This window comes from Sprattus sprattus, assembly GCF_963457725.1.
Source record: "Sprattus sprattus genome assembly, chromosome: 4".
In the NCBI taxonomy this organism is placed as follows: domain Eukaryota; kingdom Metazoa; phylum Chordata; class Actinopteri; order Clupeiformes; family Clupeidae; genus Sprattus; species Sprattus sprattus.
Window position 1 is genome coordinate 47219362 of NC_137923.1, and position 9265 is coordinate 47228626.

Sequence of the window (9265 nt, forward strand, 5' to 3'; positions counted from 1 at the left end):
GTGCAAAGCCACAAGCATATTTCCACCATAGAGATGTCCAGGTCTGTGAGGGAGAGAGGGGGGGGCTTGTGTAGGAGGACGTCTACCATATGCACAAGCTGCACATCTCTGTGACAATAAAACACACATCATATATGTTTAACTGAAATGGCACTTAGGAACATTAAATGGACATGGCGACATGATAGCGTTGAAGAGTTTCATGCCCACTCGCACGTACTGCTTTCATAGCACCATCGCAAACACAAGACATTTGTCTGCAAAGTGTGACCGTATTAAAAAAAGTGGAGCGTGGAGCACGGCCATTTCTCACCCAGTTAAGAGACGATTAGTATTCACAACTTCACAGCGGCTCCCGAAATAGAGCAGAATTCATGTTTTGGTAATGATTCTCAAGTCATCACAACAGCAGCGAGAGGAAGCGCATCCCCAAGGCTGTGTGACTCAAAGCTGTTACAACCGGGCTTTCAAAACATTTCCTTCCAGTCAGAAGATCTGAAATACGGCCATCCACAACAGAACCGCTCAACTAATTAGACTGGGGAAAGAAAAAATATCACAAGGCATGGTAATTATCTTAAGCTATACAACACTGATGTCAGTTTCTTCAAAACGTATTGAAATGTAGGTGAATCATTAAAAAGCCATGGTGGAACACATTCCTTCCAGTTGCGTCAAAGAAGGACCCAGAGTCCAGTCAGAAGGAACTCTTATTCTTAACGTGTTGGCCAATAGCATACTTTTGCAACGTGAATATTGCCGTACACTGCAAACATGAATCCTAATTAAAGGTGTAAAAAACAAGATTTAACACACCTTTGCAGCATTCAGTTAACTATACTGAACTCGTATCATCACAAACTGCTTTGGGGAAGATAAATGATTTATATAGAGGTTTATGAACTGAAGTAAGGTGTTGCCCCTCACAAATATCAAGATAAGGAGGAAATGGCCATTTAGCTCCAGGAGGGAGAGAGCGAGATAGTGAGACTGCAAGAAGGCAGGATGGACAGAGAGAGAAAGAGAGAGAGAGAGAGAATGAGGAATAGAGGGAGGGCTTGGAGACACAGCTGGGTGTCAGGCAGATATGAAAAGCCTGGACCTCCTTATCTTTCAGCACACCTGCTGTAATTTTCACAGCCGCCTCTTGTGGATGTGGATGATTTTTCGCTGCCTCTGGGCGCCCTGCTCGTCCAATGAGACGCGTAGGCCCACGCCTGCTCGCTCTCGCTCTCTCTCTCTCTCTCTCTTTCTCCCTCACAGCCCAACGGCTGCAAAAAGCTGAGATAATCAGATGTCGGAGGCAGAAATGAGACACGCCGTGACGGCAACCCTGGCTTGCTGGATTTGACGGCTGAGAGATGTCTTGTCCAATTACAAGCCTGTGTTTGGAAAGACATGGATGAAGGTGAATTTAATCTACATGTCAAGAGATGTCCCAATAGTGTGGTTATAGCCAATGAGATTGGCTCGGTTTTACTGCGCTGGCATTGGGACTGTGATAATTGGGGTGGATAAATGATTGGAGCCTGAAGAAGAAAAAGACTCCTTTTAAATGGCATGTCTATCCTGCTACATCTCTATAAGACATTTTTTTTTTTTATCTCATGTCTTGATTTAGATTTTGCCATGTCTTCATGTACCCTCCTCACCTTGCAAATCAAAGAAAACGATTACACCTTTACCTTTTCAGTAGAAAACACGTCACCCTATTTTGAACACAAGGCCTTATGCCAGTAGACATACTGTTATAACAGTAACACTAACCAAATCCTTATGTACGTGCTAATACTTTAGCCAAAGGATTGAAATGACACAGAGGTTGAAGAAGGGTCCCCTCTTTATTTCAGGACGCCTTTCCGAGACGGCAGGGTTGCTGGGTAAATTTAGCATGTGCTGCATGAGGAGTCACTTCAGTCATCTGCCATCACTGTTTATTTATGGGTGGGCCTGAGGGTCTGGTGCTGAACACATCTCGATTGAGTTTCAGGGCCAAGGTGTCATCCAACACACCACCTACACACCCACACACATGCCAACCACCCACACGCCATAGCTTTGTGCACCGGTGAACATCTGCAGCCTCTCATGCTGACTTCACTAACCAAAATAGGCCGCAAGGTGAGAACTTTGAATCTGGAGATGGTGCAGAGTTTTGAAGGTGAAATAAAGTTGTTGGACACGCAAAGGGCATGAAAATGCTGAGCATGAAGAATAGAAAAACTATAAAAATCCAATACAACAAAAAATAAATATATATAAAAATGTGGAGATAGTCAGCCACGGCAGCCTCTCTGGAGATTGTGATCGATTTGCATTTTCCAGAAATGGCCATACATCACAATCACACACACACACACACACACTCAGGGCAGACTGTTAACCTGAGGGTGAAGGCAGACATGATCAGGATGCAGATACAAGATGATCTACCCCAGGTGGTCAGACCCTACCCCATTAAGGGTATCAGGTCTGAATGAGGGAAACTGTGAACTTATATTTGCATATAGTCTCTTAGAATGTCAGAGTATTTCTTACAGAATTTTTTAAACAATTTTCCAGAGTTACGAAGAAGCTGGTAATGAAATCTACAAGTGAAACCGATTCCACCTTCAGCGGCCCCATTCAGGGTTCTTGAGTATTCTGGAACATTCTAAATATGGTCTTCTTGCAGTATCCTCTGTCATAAATGCATCTCAATCATCTTCCCTGAAGGAGAAGCAATAATTAGGTATCTTGTATCATACCACAGGTCCACCTGTCACTTGAAAAGACTTCAGGGAGAACTCTGACATACACTTCCCCATTGTCTGCTAGCTATGAGGGGGAAAACTGGTCTCTAATTGTTCTACACTCCAGCAGTCTTCCTGTATCAAGTAGAGTGGGAATACAGGTGTTCAGAGATCCTTGAGGGGTTGAGGCAGAACAGCAGCCTTTGTGTTCAGTCTGATGGAAAATAAACACCGTTTTTATAGCCTAGGCTGCAAACAGGGTAAAAAAGTATGTCTGTGCTCTATGTAAATTCTGACCTTGACAAAAGCTTTTCTACCCAAACATGGTGTGAGAAACAGACAGTGGAGAAATTAAGGGCGTAATGTGACGCTGGGGAGCTCTCAGGTGTTCTCTGGTGTTCTTCTCCTTTTTAAGAGTGAAAGTCACAAGTAAGCCTGACCTTGCTTGCCTTTTTCTTCCTTTCAGTGCAAATGTAAAAGGTAGTATACTACAGACTACGTGCTAATAACCTGTGATTCTTTATGGGTTCTCTAAACTGATACATGTTCCTACACAGAGCCTGTCCACATGAAGAACCTTGTGTAGACACTTCATCATAAGGGGAAAAAAACTACAAATCTAATATCCAATCTACCCTCCTACATCTACAAATGATCCTTCTTGGACTCTTCCACCAAACTAAACTGAAGGACTAGACTGCACCTTTTTTTCAAGAGTGGCTCCTATGAGAAGCAGCCCCTTCAAATCCACTGGTCCATTCCCATGCCCCTCTACCCCTGGTGGAGTCAGGTAGGCAGGAAATGCCTAGCTGGGAAGAAGCCTCGTGTGTAGTGAGGCTCTGGGTGACTTGAACTCCACTTCCTGTTAGCCGCCTCTCAGGTCTGCACTGCATGCCAGCACAAGCAAAGGCGCACACTGGGTCCATTAAGGTACTGAGCGAGAAAAAGGACACGGAGGTCTGGATCCTTAAATGAAATAACTGTACTTGATTCCTCATCCCGTAAGGTAATCTTCCCTAAGAGAAAAAGAAGTTTATCTGCACAAAGGCTTGACTGAGGAACACAGACGTGAGAAGGACAGAGACTAATTTGTTTTCATTGGTTCAGATTAAACGTTTTCAAGATTAACCACACAAATCCTCAAGGAAACGTATCACACATGGTCACAGTATAGATTACACTGACACATGGAAATATATACCGCAGAGAAAGGGGGGGGGGGGACCACTACAAATCGCAGGAGACACACTCTATTCAAATTCCCACATAGGCTACACTACACCAAATCTCGAGAAGATCTTAATTAGCGGCTGGCCCTAATCATTAGCGAAATCCAAACAGCAACGCTACTGTTCTGTTTTGTCCGTTAAACCGCTCCTCCAAGAGCCTTTCCCCTTGCAGGAAACAGCAGCCATCTCTGGGGAAGGAGGAGAAAGGTCTTCCATCATATTCAGCGGACTGACTCTTTGCTTCGGCAATGTCAATAGCTCCTCTCCTGTGCCTGCCCCTCCCGAATCCGATTCCAGCTGCATCTGACAGACAGGTTTAGGAGAGGAAATAGATTTCGCCAGTCGCTGCTGCCAGTCTAGGCTTTAAAAAGACACGGTTCCTGCAACATCACAGTCAACATGTCATTACCTGCCATCATGGGATGAGGTGGAAAAATGGCTGAACATCCATCAATCACCAAGAGTGATTCCACACAAAACACTCGAGGATTGACAATGTGTACATTCCCCGCAATGACAGAAACCTGGTGTAGACACAACCTCAATGTCAACATGTCTGAAAACAACAGGACATATTTGCCGTGGGACTAGTGTACGAAGCCATGCTGTGGACGGAGCCATTGAATGAATCCCCTGCCATGAAGCCCGGTTGAATCATCCAAACTGTACAGCAATCTTGAAAGAGCTTGCAGGGAATAAAGCAACCACAATAAGAGAATCAGCAGATGGAGTTTACTCCAAAGTGACTGGAGCTAATTAAAGTCGGGGGGAAACATCTAAAAGCAGCAGTCGAACTGTCGAGGGGAGCGGAAACATACAAATGTGAGGTTAATGTGTAAACATCTCTGGGTGCACTAGGCAAGGGGAAAAGCTCATTATTTAGTCGTTCCATCATGTTTGCTAGTTACGACATGTTTGTGAGTGAATGACAGGTTGGCATGGGGTTGGCATTGGGTTGGTTTTTCATAATATTAACCCAAGACCTCACACAGTTGCAAGCACAACAAATTGGTTACAAGCAGATCCTTTCATTGCCCCGGTTGAGTATGACCGGAAAAATCAACACCATTCCCTCAGCTTCGTTAGGTAGCTCACTGCCCCACACACACACACACACACAGTCCCAGACAACAACAGCCAGTCACTGCCGTTGAGAGGAAAAAGGCGTTTTTTCCCTTAACACTCCTGAGGGACCCTATCAGGCAGCAACATCCTGGCGCAGCAGGACACAAGTGGGATGAGTGTGTGTGTGTGTGTGTGTGTGTGTGTGTGTGTGTGTGTGTGTGTGTGTGTGTGTGTGTGTGTGTGTGTGTGTGTGTGTGTGTGTGTGTTCATTTAGGCTTCCTGTCATAGTGGCCCTACAAAATACATACCCTCTTCCTTTACAGCTAAAACAACACAAGTTACAATTAAGGACGGATGTCTCAAAGTCACTTCTCTCCATCTGGAGCAAGATTGTCCTGCAGGTCTTGCAAGTCCTCTCCACATGACAGAAAGCATTACATCGTTCAATGTCTTGTCATAAATGGATTGTATGAATGGATTGTAATTGAGGTTTTCAAGGATGTTCAGCCAGCTTGATTAAAGACATCAGCTGTTGTAGTTTATACTTTATATGGATGTATTATTTAAATACCAACTGAAGCATATGAAATACAAATCTAATTTATGTCTAATAATGTCCTGACGTCAACCACCAACCCACTCCACTCAATCACATACAAACACGAACACACGCTTCTTCGAGTATAGTGTTAAAACAAACACAAGGGTAAATGTAAACAATGTTCTAGGGCCTCCTTCGGAGTAAAGAGAAATTATGGTTTGAGGGATAACACTGTCCCTAATAGGGCATACTGATCCATTCCATTCCGTATTAATAGGTTAAGACTGAAGTTGTCTTTATAGCACATATTAAAACTGACACACTGACTAGCTACTGGTAAACTGTAGGCCTCGCCTGCACTCAAAGCGAGTCTAAAAATAATATGGCCCCGGCCTTGCACTGTATTTTCCAACGCCCCGGGCCACGGAAAATACACTATTTTACGTGCGCAAAAAGGTGCCAAACAAATGTGAAAATGAAAGAGGCTATCACAGCACTTAGATTACACTACAGCGGACTATGTCAGCCAAAAATGTTCGTCCTGAGGCTAAGCCTGAAGTTTGAACTGGTGTAACCTTAAAATACACGTTGAATGACGTTATTCAAAACGGCAAAGAACCGAACAGAGTTTCAACTGGCGTATTATTAGCGTTCAATCTGCTGGCACTTACACAACTCGAATTTACTTCAGAAATGATTCGGTCTGTGGTTAAGAAACGTTCCGTGTGCAATATGTACGTGCTATATGGATTCATTCTACCTGGATAGTGTGTGACTAGGCTACTAGGGCACACATTCCCAACAAGGCTACAGTGTTTCTAGTTGACTGTGTTTGTAACTTCAGCTATTTGTTATGACTGCCAGGGTTGGACACACATTGTAACGATATCCTTTACAGTACAGACAGATGTTGAATACAGACACTGAACGCTTCTGTTTTTAACTGGATATAGTCAATGTGTTTCACAATAACAGTTCACCGTGATTCGACAAGTGGGATAATCAAACTCGGGAGTAATTTTTTTGTCGGTTAGGAAGCTATTCGACAGTCCCACCAATGAAGTTGCATTTTTGCTCCTACAGACGAAATATTTTAAATCAGAGCTCTACTCACGCTGTTCAAAATTCGGGCTACGTTGTCGTCACTCTGGCTAGCCTACCCAACTCGATGACTTCGTTATCGTTGATTAAATTCCAATGTAAGTGAAGTTGGTAGACACTGCCTTCGCTTTTCTTTCACTTCTCCCACTCCGACCCTGCTCATTCCCGTTCATCCTGAGCCTTGCATTCCAACATGGCTGACGCGTAGCAACCGGTCGAATACAGCTACACCCCTAAGAGGGGGGAAATGTGCATATGGGAAATGTGAAGGAGGTACTCCAGATGGCGAGACTGAGCATAGGGAAACCATACACTTACGGTGGTTTGCATAGCTTGCTATCGATTATGAACAGAACATCATTGGGTTTATGAACCCGATTGCTTTGCGTTACCCCCCTAAAATTGGCAACACCCGAGGATCACCTCTATCATCAATCTTACACAGGTTATTTGGAATTTACCTGTATCACATACATTGATGCCTTATTTTGAGTTATATTGAGCTAAGATTCATTTAGTCTCCAGTTATTCTAAAATCGCTGTGTCAAGCATAATGTTCTCAGTGTTTTTTTTACACAGGGCCTATGCACCCGGTTAACAGCAATGCTATCTGGGAAATCCTGCAAACATGATTTAATGAATAAATCAGTTTATATCCGGTCATGACCCTGGTTGTGCCCCACTACTGCACCCTTCCCCCCACACCGTAATATTCGAAGCACCTGTCCAATAGTAATCTGATTCCCTCTCCCTGTTGGGAGTTGAGTTGTGGCCTGAAAAACAAAACAAAACAAACCAACACTCTCCCTGCCTGCGTATGTCGTAGGCTGTGTTTGTGTTTCTGTTAGAGTCCTCCTTACCCCCTTGCTTTCATCAACCCACTCACCACCTGAAAGAGAATACAATATTTAATGTATGGCTTGTGATAGAGAGGTGCAGATACACTGACTCACACACACACACACACACCCTGACACACGTTTAATGACTTTCAGATGTTTGCTTTGGAGCTGTGCTCTCTGCACATAACATCATTACAGAGGCAAAGGATGCGTCTTCCATCTTCATCCATCTTGTGAATTCAGCGGACCCCACACACTGCTCACAGCACACCCACACTCGGATTGAGCTGTTTGAATTTGCACTCACAAAGGGGGTTGAAATCAGCCATCCACTGGAACATTTAAAAAAGAGCTCCCAAGCTGATCCCAAGCCTTCAGTGTGGAACTCTCCATACTTTAAGTTACTGTTATCTTTGCTGGGTAGTCATTTAAGATGTTAATCTTGAGACCTAGCTGTGATTCCCTGATTGTGATATGTGATTCCTCCTCCCCCCCCCAAAAAAAGACATCTGCAAGGAGTACAACTTCAGATTGGGATTCCTCGAGATATTATTCCCTGCATGCAAAACTGTACTGGGATGAGCGCTGGTATTAAACTGGGTAAGCTCCGATCTGGGGAAATCTGCAGAATCCAATGTTTTCATAATCTCTAATCTGCCACTGGGTTTTAAGACCTTTAAACAAGCTGTGATTATCCTGCGGTGCAAATGTGGGATGAATGTGCAGAGCGTGAGACTCTCTAGTCTCTGGTCTCAAAGGAGAGAGAACAGAGCACCAAAATCGCAACCATTATGGGAGAGATGATCTAAAGGATTGACGTCTGCTGTTTTTGTCCTGAGAGGTTTCCAGATTAAATTAAAAAAAAAACCCTCGAAGATGGTTCACCCAAATTAAATTTTTCGTGAGACTCAATTGAAAAGAAATCACACGAAGATTATAAATCAGATCTACTATACATAAGTTTGAGCGTATCAGTTTTTTACACTGCAGTAATATACCATACACCAGGACACATGAATTAATAATTTAAAACACAAAGGTGTACATGTGCATATTATTATACACTGTGAGCATAAATCAGTTCAGACATGTTTTGGGATATGACCTACAACACTACTTGGGGAAACTTCTCTTAACAAGGTTCGTAGGTTAATTAGAAAAAACTGTTTCTATGAAACCTAGACTGCCCCCAAACAGGAGACAGGGTCTTCAATAAAAAGTGTAATTTTAGGTTTAACTCAAATGTAGATATCAAGATTACGGTCATGTCAAATTCATGCAGCTCCCCTACTGGGGAAAAGTGGCAAACATCTCAGCACTGTCATGTTTGTCCAGGTAGTTTACTGACCTCTAGTGGACAAAATAGCAAACTGATAACTTACAATGAAATGATCAGGGTTCTTGACAAAAACGAACAAGACTCTGCTATAATGCCCTTATTCCTCCTCAGTTTTTATAAATAATACTTTTTTTTCATTATAGTATCATCAAGATATCTTGAGCTAATCCTATAAAAAACTATCTGCAAGACAAATGCTTTATTGCTACTTTGTGTTTAATACTGCTGAGAACCATACAAAAATGTAAAGTACAAAATATGTAAAGTATACAAAAGAATGTGTAGATCAATAGTAATAATGATGAAAAACATGATTATGCTATGCATTATGTACATGTTAACAATAATCTACAGCTAATAAATAGGGAAATGTAAATATGAAACACAGATTACAAAGAATACAACATGACAATTTA

At 42.8% G+C, this 9265-nt stretch overlaps 1 protein-coding gene across 8 annotated transcripts in view; it reads right to left on the minus strand.

The window, feature by feature from the left end:
• Window positions 1–6836, minus strand: part of ptk2aa (protein tyrosine kinase 2aa) — a 94397-nt gene extending 87561 nt beyond the window's left edge. For all 8 annotated transcript variants that reach the window (XM_080838090.1, XM_080838094.1, XM_080838093.1 and 5 more), the window contains exon 1: window positions 6682–6836. The gene's annotated coding sequence lies outside the window, so the exon portion shown is untranslated. The remainder of the gene's footprint in view (window positions 1–6681) is intronic.
• Window positions 6837–9265: the final 2429 nt, after the last annotated feature.